Source organism: Physeter macrocephalus, chromosome 4, assembly GCF_002837175.3.
Source record: "Physeter macrocephalus isolate SW-GA chromosome 4, ASM283717v5, whole genome shotgun sequence".
Classification (NCBI taxonomy): domain Eukaryota; kingdom Metazoa; phylum Chordata; class Mammalia; order Artiodactyla; family Physeteridae; genus Physeter; species Physeter macrocephalus.
In genome coordinates this window covers 100,178,383-100,191,457 of record NC_041217.1, presented here as the reverse complement: position 1 = coordinate 100,191,457, position 13,075 = coordinate 100,178,383, and the positions used below count along the sequence as shown (strand labels likewise).

The following is a 13,075-nucleotide window of genomic DNA, read 5'->3' as shown; positions in this document are numbered from 1 at the left end:
TCTTTGAACTATTTCAATGAACAAAAATATAAAAAGTACAATCCAGCTTTGAGACATATTCAAAATGCAGAAAAACTGAGGTAGTAAATACAGAATTTGTGGGAACTGCCCTTGGAAAAACAGTATTGGTAAAACAAAGTTAAGAATAGTAATTAAAGATGTAAATGTGAATAATGAAATGGGCATTTTTGAAGAAATTAAGCTGCATTAAAAATTTGAGGAAAAATGTGCAGTTGATGTATTCTTCTACCTCCTCAGATCATTGAGTTTTAATTAGTTTAAAAGCTTCAAAATTCAACTAATATTTACTGAACTCCTTTCATATATCAGGCCTTGTCCTTGATGTGTTCACTTACACACTCTCTATAATCCTAAAACAATCCTGCAGATTTGAGGATGCATTTGTAGAGGCCTAACATGAAGGAGTATGATGGGATAAGAGTATGCTGGATTCCTGTGGGTTTACTTTGTCTTGGCTACTGCTGTGGGTGTTAGAGAATATGCATATAAAAGATAACCATGGTGTGTTTATCAGGAAAGAACAGAGCAACTATCAGCCACTGCAGACAAGCACAGGACAGAGTCTGGAGGAGGTAATCTTGTTTTTAAAAATAAATTTATTTTATTTTATTATTATTATTTTTTTAATTTTGGCTGCACTGGGTCTTTGTTGCTGCATGCGGGCTTTTTCTAGTTGCGGCGAGGGGGGACTACACTTCCTTGTGGTGTGCGGGCTTCTCATTGCGGTGGCTTCTCTTGTTGTGGAGCTCGGGTTCTAGGCACACGGGTTTCAGTAGTTGCAGCATGCGGGCTCAGTAGTTGTGGCTCGCGGGCTGTGGAGCGCAGGCTCAGTAGTTGTGGCGCACGGGCTTAGTTGCTCCCCGTGGCATGTGGGATCTTCCCAGACCAGGGATCGAACCTGTATCCCCTGCATTGGCAGGTGGATTCCCAACCACCTCGCCACCAGGGAAGCCCCTGGAAGAGGTAGTCTTGATGCAGATTCCTGAGATAATGTGTGTAATCTGTACTTGCAGGGCTAATCCCACTGATGTGCACCTACAACCATCCTGTCTGTGGATAGTTATGAAATACCTGTGTGAGTGCATAGACGGGTATGGGGCAAACCAAAGTTGTCAAGGACTATGCACACTGTGAAGCGACTGTGATGGGACAGGTTGTTGTCAAAGGGCATTGGTACCCTGGTATGTCCTGAGAATCTTGGCGAGAAAAAGGGGAACATGCACTTGGGGGCCTGCAAGATCTTCCTCCCTGCTTGACTACAGGGCAGGTTCCTGTCACTGTAGCTTGGAATGGGTTTTGTCTTTTCTAAGTCAGTCTGAAGTCCATTTGCCAAGACACTTCAGAGATGTCTGTGAATTATTATCCCCATTATAGAGATGAAGAAATTGAACCTCAGTGAGGTTCATTCTAAAAAAAAGTATTCGTGATTTTTTTTTTTGCAAATTATAACAGCCTAAATATATTTCTTCATTATTTTGATTTATTCAGAACAATTCTATCTTTTTGATCCAGGACACCTGGAAGTTTTTGAGGCGTATTTAACAGGTCAGAAGAGCTACTATTTAACGGCAAACTTTAGGCACTGGGCAACTTGGAATTCTCAGCCAGCACCCCAAAAATTCCAAATCCTACTTCCCCACCCTGACAGCAGAGGGGCTTCGCGTGTAGGTGGTGTTTTTCAGGGATTCCGGACGAGGCTGCTCCAAAAGAATTTGCTTCTTCCACACACGCCCCCTACCCAGTTTGGAACGCATCTGCAGCCCCGAACCAAAAACTGCGAGGGACTTTGGCTAAGAGAGACGTGGCAGGAAAAATCAGCAATTGCCCTTTCACCTCCTTTCTGATAATCAAACCATGCGCTTCATTAACCAGAATTTGGGCATCTAAAGAAAAATATAAACTCATAATCTGAACAGAATTTTGGTTACGTGATTAGCCCAGGTACTGACCGCTGCGGAAGCGGACTCAGACCATTGTCCCACTTGCTAGTTTTGTTACTTGCTTTGGAAAGCCGAGGAACCTTACGCTCTGTCCCTGGCGAGGTGTGCTCTTCGAGGATACCACCGCAGCCCGCCTCGGGTGTTAACGGTTTTGAGCCCTTTCCGGCACCCAAGTTCCAGCACCCGAAGGTCTGCCCTACTGCCGGCCTCGGGGCCCCGGGCCCCGCCCACTTTGGCCTGGGGTCGGAGCCTCCTGGCGCCGGAGCGGGAGCCTGAGCCCGAGCGCCGCGGCCCCTTTAAGGAGCCGCTCTGCGGTAACCCGAGCCCGCAGTCCAGGCGGGCGCGGCGGACGCGGCGGTAGCAGTAACCTCCGCGGCTGTTCCTCCCTGCGGCTCGGAGCCCGTGGCTGCCCTGGCTCCCCTGGCTCCCAAAGAGCATCTCGCGGGGCGGCTCTGGCCGGCGCCAGCCCTCGGGCCGGGCCGGATGACCAGGCGACTGTAACCACTCGCCGCCGTCTCCCGGCCCGGCGCACCGCTGCCCGCGCGCGAGTCGCCCCGGGACCCGGCACAGGTGACGCCGTTTGGAGAGGGCTAGGGAGGAGGGCGGGCTCGCTTTGCCCCGTGGCTCTCCTGCGCCGCCGAGCGCAGCCCGCTGGCAGGGGCGCCGCGGCTTCCCGCCCCCGGCCTAGCGCGGCCGAGGGCTCCGGCGCCCGGAGGCTGGGTGGGCGTCCCCGGCGCGGGAGGCGGCCCGGGGCTCCGCGGAGGGCTCCAGCAGGTGTGTGCTGCCGGCTCAGCATCCTCCTAGCCCGGCGGGCTCCGGCGCAACTCTGGGCGCAGGTGGTGTCCCGAGGCCCGCGGCCCCAGCGCTGCCCAGACGCCCAGCGTTCCACTCGCGTTTCCCGGGCTGTGTGATTCGTGCTGCTGGGGCTGCCTGGGGGTGCCTTCCGGGTCTCAGCTCAAAGGGGTGGGTGCTTTGGGCATCCAGGGAAAGCTTTCTTGTTAGAGGCCGGTACAGGATCAGGTGCATCAAGTGGGTAAGTCTCCCTCTCTTCCACCTCCCCACTACTAAATAAAACAAGAAGCTTTTATTTACGCTTGCAGTTCTCAAGTGGGTCCCATTTTTAGCTACCGAGTGCTGAAGAGTCTAGTGGGAGAGGGACTGGGCGCAGAGTCAGAGGGAGAAATTGGTTTCTGTTTCCATCTCTACTACTGTATACCCGAGCAAGTTTATTGAACTAAGTACCTCGGTTTACCCAGCCATGAAATGGGATCCGTAATGCTAGCATTTTCCTATCGCCCTCCGTGAAAGCGCTTTGAGTTGTCTAAGTTCATTAAAGGTTCACTGTTGCTAGCCAGTATTTTCTTAGTTGTACACATCTGAGTGTGAATGTGGGGCACATTTTTATATGAAATTATAAAATTATTCTTAAAGAGTGATCTTTGATAATGTTTAAATGAATCTGATTCAAATTTGGGGACAAGTTGGAAGAGTCTGTGTGGATGTTAGGAGTTGATGTGTAGTAGGAAAAAAAACTATCACTTTAGTAAAATCTTTACCCATTCATAAACGGAGTTGAGAAAAATGGATCTTAGATTGTGTATTTTAAGTGAGATACTGCTGTGTGAGCACAGGGTATAGTTTGGAATGCAGTTTCATCTTTGTGTAGCCAGTTAAGGTAATACGGTAGAATTAATGCCAGTCCCCTTTTAAGTGTGCTATATGTGAAATAGAGAATTTTTCCCTTGTTTATCTTGTCCTTAAATTGTATGGGTGAAACTAAATTAGAAAAGTGGACTCCTGCAACACTAGAAAATTTGAAAGATTGGCTTGAGGAACCATGGATTTAGTTTATTTGCCATCCTCCTTCCTTTGCCATTAGGTGATCCTGAGGATAATATATTTTGAGGATGCCTTTTTTCCCTACCCCTGCAGCTCCCTTTTGTCACGTTACCTCCCTCCAGAGTTTGAATCCTTACTGTGTGATCTTGCGTGAATTTTACCTATCTAGGGTGGATGCCTCACACCCAGCTGCTCAGTCAGTCATGATTTTTTACACTATTAGCTTTCTGTTCCTGTTCCTTTCACTCTAATCCTTCTTTACCTTGTTGGAAAGAAGAATGGCTTTTTGCAACTCAAGCTGTGTACTTCGAGGTGCCTAGGAATGGCAGTGGTCAAGGGGCTGAAACTTTATAGTAAATTCCAAAGAAGGAAGCCTTCTACATAGACCCTAGAGTGTGGATGCAAGAGTTGGCCTATCTTTTCCTTCATTTTCTGAAATCTCCATCGGAGAGAGATTCATTTGATTAGCAAGGTAAACAGAGGCCTCCGGAGCTGGAAGCCATCAGAAATTTTAACTCAGTGCTAGGTTGGTTAAGAGCTTTCCCAGCTAGGAGTGGAGAAGGAGGAAGAGGCGACTTGGGTGGGGCTGGAGGGCCTGTCCTTCCAATAACCAGGTGACCAGAGAGGTGGTAAAGGAGCCCTGGATTCCTGACTGGGAAATGGGAAAAGGGCCGGGTCGCAGAGAGGGAGTGGTGGGGCTGCGAGGAGAACTCTGGAATGTGCCCTAGATGTGACTTGCCCTTTTTCCCTTTCCCTTTGAGAGTGTTTCTCGCCCTTCAGAGCCTAGCACAGCTGTCCTACAGTTCTCAGAGCTGTTCACTGTCTCCCTTGGTGTTCTAACCGATGCCCCACGTTTATGCGCCTCCCTCAAAGCTGGCCTTCCGTGTAAGAGAGGAAACTGAGCAGTTTGCTTCATTAAGAGACCTTCAGACCTCGTTGTCTCCCGACTCCCTTCTTGTCGAACTAATGTCTCACATCCTGCAGATTAAGGACTCATTTAGCTTTGTTATCTCTTGGAAGATTAAAAAGTGGGATACTCAGTTTGACTGAGAAAAGTAAACTGAATGGTCTACAGGAAGATACAGAAAACGAGTTTTTCTGTAGAGGAAGATAATGCATGAATTGTCTGGGTGAGCATTGTGGGCGATTGGACAAGGGAGGGCAGGACCGGGGGTGGAGCTGTGCTGGACAGCTTTCGTCCTTGTCCTTGAGAGAGGAAAGAATGCCCCCATGCTCCTACAATCACCTCGTTGTGCCTTCTCTCCTTCCATTTGCCTTGTGAGAGGAAGAAGAGAGCAACATGGAGGTGGAGTAGCCATCTGTTCTCAAGGATGGCAGACAGACTTTAGGGATGAGCTACATTCACCTGGCGTTGGTATCAGGCACTGGATATATTACATCAGGGAACGCATTACATCAGGAAAGTGAAGTTAATTTTGTAAGAAAATCTAAGGTATTTCACGAGTGACTGTGGTGATGTTTTTTCTCGTTGGAGATGAAAGGTAGCATACAAAGAAATGGAGTCCTGCTCTTCTGGGTTTGTTATTCATAGTGAGACAGTTGGAGGTGCTGTGAGCAGATCCTGAAAAGAGGGCTAAGGATAGGAAAGGTGTGTGTGTGTGTGTGTGTGTGTGTGTGTGTTTGCGTGTGTGTTTGCTCAGAGCATTGGTCTGTTCAAGGAGAAGGCAGTCCTGTGGCTACATGAGAAGGAGCTTGTGAGTCACTCTAAAAGGCCAAGGTTTGTGCAAACAGCCGATGAAGAAGACAGCTGGCAGTCTATTCAGAGCTTGAGCCGGCATGGGGAAAGGAGTCGCTGAGCAGCGGGCCCAGTAGCAAGGGGGAAGTCTGACTAGATGGACAAAGACTTGTTTCAGGCATTTCTGGATTACAACACAGTACAATTTTCACATTGACTCAGGGCACAAGTAAGTATATGTGTATCTGAAACAGGTTTCATGAAACAATATGTACCCTTACTGTGTATTGTTTCTATTTTCATTTCTATTTCTACTCTATTTCTGTTTCTATTCTGTGTTCTGAAAAACTCATCAACTATTAATGGGTCACAGTCCACTGTTTGGAAACCATTTGTCTGATGGATGAAAAAACAGGTTGCAGTGGAGCAGGCTGGGTCTTGGGGTTGGAGATGCTGGAGGAAGTGGGGGGTGCTTAGAGTGGTTGGGAGACCTCTGGACCCCTGTCGGTGGGGACAGGGGGGAGTGTGGGAGCTCATCTGGTGTCTGGAGGGTGAAGGACTCACGTTAGTGAAAGGCAGCTGGATGGGCATGTGCAAAATTAGAACTTCCTACCAGTTCTGTCCACTTCAAAGCAAAACAGTTGGTTTTGAGGGAAAAGGAGGCGTGGAAGGAGTAAGCTTGGATTTGAAAGTAGTACCTTTAAAGCAGTAGGTTTTTCTCTGTAGGTTAAATAAGAAGACAAATGGATCCAGAACAAATTGGCTGATGGATTTAGGCCACTTTGATCAGCTGGATAGGGAGCAAATGGCGTCACAGCGCAGAGTGGGTGGGTAGGCAGCGCACGTCTCCCCTTCCAGCTTTGAGAAGTTCTTGCAGAAGAAGTGGATGGATGTGTTGTTTCAAAACCCCATTTGCTGATCAAACTCCTTAGGAAGTTGGCTGCTTGCCTCACAGTGAATTGAAAAAGTATTCTCATTACATTTTATAAAATGGTTTATCAAGACTTCCTTAGACATCTATTTCAAGATCTACAGTCAAACTGGAATCATCATTCATAGTCTTTGGGATTGCCAAAAAAGCTTCTTGGAGAAATAGGTGAGACAGCATCCAGCACCCTTGAGCTAATTCCACTAGCTGTGCCCTGGATGTTAATCAACGGCAGAGTCTATCTGTAGGCCTTTGATTTCCTTTTTATAATAATTAACATCTGCCTCCAATACCTAACACCCTCACCAGTGGACAAATACAACAAAGCCGGGAGGAAAACGTACACAGGTATCAGAGATCACCCGGGTTGCTTGGTTACTGCTTGCTTTTATCATCCACATTCTGACCTAGTTGGATCCTTCCTTTGACCCATCCCTGCCTTGTCTCATTTTCTTAGTTGATATATTTTCAGTGTCTGACTTTGCCACTCCTCCGCTGTCTGCTGTCTATCTGATGCTTTCAATCCTGGTTTCTCTGACATCATCTCTGAGCTCCAGACGTATAGTCTCCACCTGACTGTTCCCATGGAGCCCAGGCTTGGAGCCCACGTTGGATCCTGGCCTGGGCTGTGTTGGTGTCCACTGTGACATGGCCGCTTTAGAAATAACTGGTACATTGGTAGATTTATACATCGGTTTTGATTTAACTTTAAAATTTTGGGGACATGGAGAAACTCTCTTGGTCAAGTTAATTTAATTAGCTTTCTTCAAATAGGCTTAAAAAACCTTGAAAAAGTAGTACATTTTGAAGGCACAGGAAACTTCTCTTTGTTTGGCACATATTTATTTAGTGGAAGAGGAGGAAGGAGGAATTTTCATTTGATAAAAAATTTAGAACAAATGAAAAACCACCCTTTACAAAGTGTTTCATTTTAGGGACATAATTCCCCAAACTAGTCTTTCTCAATTAACATGTTTTTCTCTAATACATGTAAAAATATTGAGCCAATTATGAATTTAAATGCTTTATAATTTGTTATATGCTGTTTTAAGGATTTATAAATTCTATAGCTGTGTTCCGATGGGGAAAGATTCTTTGCCTTTTCATATTTTAACAACCTGTATGAGTGTTACTGAACACATCAATTTCTTACATGCTTTGTGCAGAAATCCAAGGCAAGATAAAGTCTATAGGGAAGAAGGCCAAGTTGCGGGAAGGGGATGCCTGGCTGCTTGGAACAAAGGCAGCATGTTTGGAGTATCCCAGTTGAGTCTCTCGGAACAAAGCCTTAAGACATTAGGCATTTTGAGGATTTGAGACTGCATTATAGCCTCACGTCTCTAAATGTTTCCTTCAATGTTTTTTATTTTTAAATTACAAAAGTGACACTTGCACATTATAAGAAACATTACAGACAGTCAGTGTTCAAGAGAATGAAAGTTCACTTCTTCCCCTTCCCCCAGCTCCCACCTCCCGTGGCTTCACCCCCAACCTCAACCATTTAGCAGTTTGGGGGGTATACCTCTTCAGACCTTCTTTCTGTACAAATGCCAGAGCATGCCAAGCTATGTATTTATGACAAATTTATCGTTTCGCAGCCTACTTTTTTTCCTACTTGGTAGTATGTGATGGACATTTCTTCTGTATCCTCTTGTTCATTTCAATGTCTGTGTAACTTGGGATAGTGTGCCTGTACCAATATATTTAAGCATTTCCCTAGCACTGCACCTTAAGGTTGCTTCTGATAACTAATGCTATAGTTAACACTCTTGTATGTGCATCCTTTCACACTCAAGTGAACTTGTTTTGAGGATAAAAGATAAAATCATTAGTATACTGTGTATTTCATAGTTCAGGTAACATAGTGCTATCAAAATGTACATATTCTGCCATTTAATTCCCCCAAATATTTTTTTAGCAGTAAAAGCACAGCACTGGACACTATAGGGATTTTAAAGTGGGGCAATGCACAGCCCTTGGTTACAAGAGCTCTCTCTCTAGAGTAGGGGGATTAGGCATACACACTGCCTATAATATCTTTACTTTTATTTATACCCCACCTTGTTCCAAAAAAGATTAGGGAAGGCTTGCAAAGATGCATACAGTATGACAAGATAAAGTAAACTTAGGATAAAAAAGAAAAATAAGTCAAAGGAAAATAAGATGGAGGTATGAGGGTGAGTGTACTTTGAAGTACTGTTCTCTTCTTCCTGGAAGTTCTGGCTATCAGCTTTCCAGCAGCCAAGGAAAAGAGGCAAACAATCCAGAACAAGCTTCAAGGTGTCCCGAAGAGAAACCAAATTGGAGAAGCCCATCTAGTCCTGATTCTAGGAGGTGAAACAAATTTCTCCTTTGGATTTGCATCAAGAAAGTGCTGCATTTACAGTGGCCAGCCTTCTCAACCACATTCCTGGTATTGTAATACAGTAAAACCTAGTGACCTTGCTTTATGATGCATTTCATATTATGTTCCTCAGTTCTGGCCAGGGGTGTCATGCCTTGGCACTGAGCAGTGAAGGGTCATTAGGATGAGGTGTAAGTTCATGGGTTTAATCCAGAAATAGCTTTAAGAGGATGCATGACCAATGAAAACAGCAATCTGATATTGTTCCTGGATAATTTTTTTCTACAAGGTAGTAGAGAATATATAATTTTAGTGGAATTTCTGTGAGTAGAACCCATTTGCTCAAGAATACTAGGCTTGCAACTTAAAAAGCAAGAAGTGAAGATGTTTTTGATGGTATTAATGTATTTGAACCATAACAAAGATTGAACGAAAGGTTTTCCTTTAAAATAAAAAAGAGCAAAACTCTGCACTTGATCTATGTAGGAAGGATGGTAATTTTCACATTGATCAGCTCCACAAGTTAGAAAGGTCAGAGCCATCATTCCAAGAAGCCTTGAGAGCATCACCAGGCTTAAAATTGTTAATAGGTTATAGAATGAGTATTTCTGGGATTAGGGGGTCTACAAGCTGGGGCAGCTTGACCCTGTTTTGCAAAGCTGGGGAAAGTTCAACTTTCCCGAGCCACCTGGATCTGAGCTTCTATAACCCCATTCACTTAAGTCTGACCTCAGGAACGTTGCCCCAGAGCAGTTCTTTATTACCAAGTCTATGGGCCAAGCTTAGGTATTTGACAGGACTTAACCCTGTATTTAAACATGACGTTTGTAATAAATATTTAAACTTGAGGTCACATGAAGCCACATCAGATGTGTTTTGTGCATCATCACCTCTCTGGCCTGTGAAATGGTTCAAAGAAACATGTCACTGCATTTAGACTTTTTGGCTACCTGATAGTGTCAAACCAGATAGAGAGTCTGATAAGTACCATGTTTATTGGAAAATAGTGCAGTTGGAATCAGTGTGAGGCAACAGCAGTCTTATGGGAGGAGGTCAGAAGAGAAACCACTCTCAAAGTAACCCCGGTAGGGTTTTAAGTTGCTCTTAGGTAACAGGATAAAAGTCCACTTAGAGGGGCTTCCCTGGTGGCGCAGTGGTTGGGAGTTCGCCTGCCGATGCAGGGGAACCGTGTGCGCGCCCCGGTCTGGGAGGATCCCACGTGCCGCGGAGCGGCTGGGCCCGTGAGCCATGGCCGCTGAGCCTGCGCTTCCGGAGCCTGTGCTCCGCGACGGGAGAGGCCACAGCAGAGGGAGGCCCGCATACCACAAAAAAAAAAAAAAAAAAAAAAAAAGTCCACTTAGAGAATTTAGTAACTCCTTGGCTGTCTTCTCATTTAAGCCGCCAAATTTCCCATTTGGATCATAGGTGTAGACAAGCTTCAGGGCCCCTAGGCCAAAGGTTAAAAGGAGGCGGAAATGATCCTATTGCTTAAGATACAGAATACCCTATCCCTGTGTGACTTGGTGCCATCCGAGAGATAGGTGTAACATTTCCCCGTTAGGAAATGTGTTAGGAAAGGGTGGTAATAATAAATGATATCCTTTTTGGAGTGGTGTTTGGATCTATTGCCGAACGACAAACCACCCCAGCACCTAGTGGCTCAAGACAATTTCTCATGATTCTGTGGGTGGCTGGGCAGTTATTCTGCTGGTGATAGGCTCACTCACTCATGTGTCTGCATTCAGCTGGGGGATCAGCGGGGCTGGAAGGTCCAGGATGGCTTGGCACCATGGCTGGCAGTTGGTATTGAGTGTTGCCTGTCAGCTGGGCAGCCTCACTTCTCCATGTGGCCTCTCATCCTACAGTAGGCTAGACAGGCTTCTTTACACGGCAGTTTCAGGGCAATGCTCTAAGAGGGTGAAAAAGGCAGATGCTGCAAGGTCTTTTGCTATGGATGGTAGGATGGCAGTGTCACATTGCAAAGGAATGTATGGTCATTAAATGATCTACCACAAGTGGCTGGATGTGCCAGGCACTGTGCTAGGTGTATTTAACTTGTCTCATTTAAGCCACATAACCGTCTTGCACCATTGGCGTTCTTATCTCCATTTTGTAGAACTTGCAGGTCAGGAGGTCATATTCTTCTTGCCCAAGACCACTTGATGAATACTGGGACTAGGGCTGGATTCTAGCTTGCTCTCTCTAACCAAATGGAATTTGGCTTCAGAACTCAACAGGTGGGAGAAATTTGCTCAGTTGTTCTTCAGCCCCTCTAACCCATTTAATACAGTCTCCTGTTTCCTGTGGGGAGCAAAGCAAAAGAGAGAAATAGGGGGCAGGCAGGCAGAGCCCTGCCTCAGTCACTTCCTTGCATCCTGAGGACTTTCTCAGGGGTAATCAGATCGACAATTTGGAGGTGAGAAAACCTCCCTGTCTCCTTAGGTTCTGACTTCCTAGGTTGCTTGGCAGGTGTCCCAGTGATTCCTTTAAAAAAATTAAAAAAGAACAAAACATAGTTGCACTATTATAAATTGTGTTATTTTAAGTTTATAATTAAAAAAAAACATAGTTGCAAAAATCTTGCTCTGTCCAGCTTTTCCTTGATTTCATAATGTTGGCAGAAAGCCAAGAGATGTCCCCAGCCGAGAGGCTCCTTCTGTGATCCCTCCAGGAAAGGAAGAGCAGAAATATGGGAATAAGTATATCAGAAGCTGGTAGAGGTTGAATGCAGAACCTCTTGCCTCTTCCGGAGTCCCCCAGGTGATGTGGTGTCGCCTGGTGCCTACTTCAGCTTCAGAGCCCCTCACTCACACCGACCCCGTCTAAGGCTCAGGGAGTGTGTTGTATTTGAAATGTTGAGTTCCTTAAAGATGGGCTCTCAAATTATATAAACTTCCAGCACCTTACTTCTTATTTGTGTCAGATACTGTATTAGTGTGACCTTCTAATTGCCATTGTCTTCTGGCTTAAGGCATTCTGGTTTATCCCAAATCCAGTGGCTGTGGTTGGAGCTCATAGGTTTAAAAAAACAAAGACTTCTTTATGAAAGTTTTGAGTGGAGTAAGATGCTAAGTAAGATGCTAAGAAGCAACATTTACCAAGTAAATAAAATGTGCCGTCTGTGCTTTGAGCCTTAAGACCCTAGAAAATGAACTTTTTTTTTCTTTTTTTGCCTGCCTTGGGTCTTTGTTGCTGTGTGCGGGCTTTCTCTAGTTGCGGAGAGCGGGGGCTACTCTTCGTTGCGGTGCGCGGGCTTCTCATTGCGGTGGCTTCTCTTGTTGCGGAGCACGGGCTCCAGGGCTCAGTAGTTGTGGTGCACGGGCTTCAGTAGTTGTGGCACGCGGTCTCTAGAGCACAGGCTCAGTAGTTGTGGCGCACGGGCTTAGTTGCTCTGTGGCATGTGGGACCTTTCTGGAGGGCTTTCTCTAGTTGCGGAGAGCGCGCGCTACTCTTCGTTGCGGTGCGCGGGCTTCTCATTGCGGTGGCTTCTCTTGTTGCGGAGCACGGGCTCCAGGGCTCAGTAGTTGTGGTGCACGGGCTTCAGTAGTTGTGGCACGCGGTCTCTAGAGCACAGGCTCAGTAGTTGTGGCGCACGGGCTTAGTTGCTCTGTGGCATGTGGGACCTTTCTGGACCAGGGATTGAACCCATGTCCCCTGCATTGGCAGGCGGATTCTTAACCACTGCTCCACCAGGGAAGTCCAAAAATGAACTCTTGAATTTCCTAAGGGGAGAATTCTTCCGCGGGTTGGGAGCTGGGAAAGAAAGTCTTTTTTCATTACAGCCACACTTCTTTTTAGGCATTATAAAAACAAATTTCAAGCCAGGAGTCAGTGTAAAATGAAATAAAAAATTTTAAATAAGAACAACAAAAAATTTGCCATGACAGATTAACTATATTAGATTTCATTTGATTTATTTTTGAGTTAATAGCTAGAACATGTAAAAAGTATCAGTAAATGTAAGCTAGGAGAATAAGAATAAAAGTTTTGTTAAGATTCTAATTAAAAATACCTATAATTGGAGGGAGAATTGATCAAGTGTGGTAGGCAATTAAGGTGAAACATTATTTCTTGAAAGAGCAGGAATTCTCAGGGAGGGTTTAAGGAGGTGGGATAACCCCTCACCCTTGTTTTGTCAGAACCTCTTGGTGGGGACTCTGGGCTATGTGAAAAATATATGTCAAGAAACCTTAGAAGATGTGGCACATATATACAGTGGAATATTACTCAGCCATAAAAAGAAATGAAACTGAGTTATTTGTAATGAGGTGGATAGACTTGGAGTCTGTCATACAGAGTGAAGTAAT

At 45.5% G+C, this 13,075-nt stretch overlaps 1 protein-coding gene across 3 annotated transcripts in view; it reads left to right on the top strand.

Annotated features, from left to right (window-relative positions):
* Positions 1 to 571: 571 nt before the first annotated feature.
* TLCD4 (TLC domain containing 4) overlaps positions 572 to 13,075 on the top strand; it is a 65,778-nt gene continuing 53,274 nt past the window's right edge. Inside the window, exon 1 of one of the 3 annotated variants that reach the window (XM_007116137.4) lies at positions 572 to 593. The gene's annotated coding sequence lies outside the window, so the exon portion shown is untranslated. Of the gene's footprint in view, positions 594 to 2,317; positions 2,532 to 2,931; positions 2,995 to 13,075 lie in introns of those variants that run through there. The other 2 variants (XM_024119911.3, XM_028489104.2) reach the window with 2 other exon arrangements.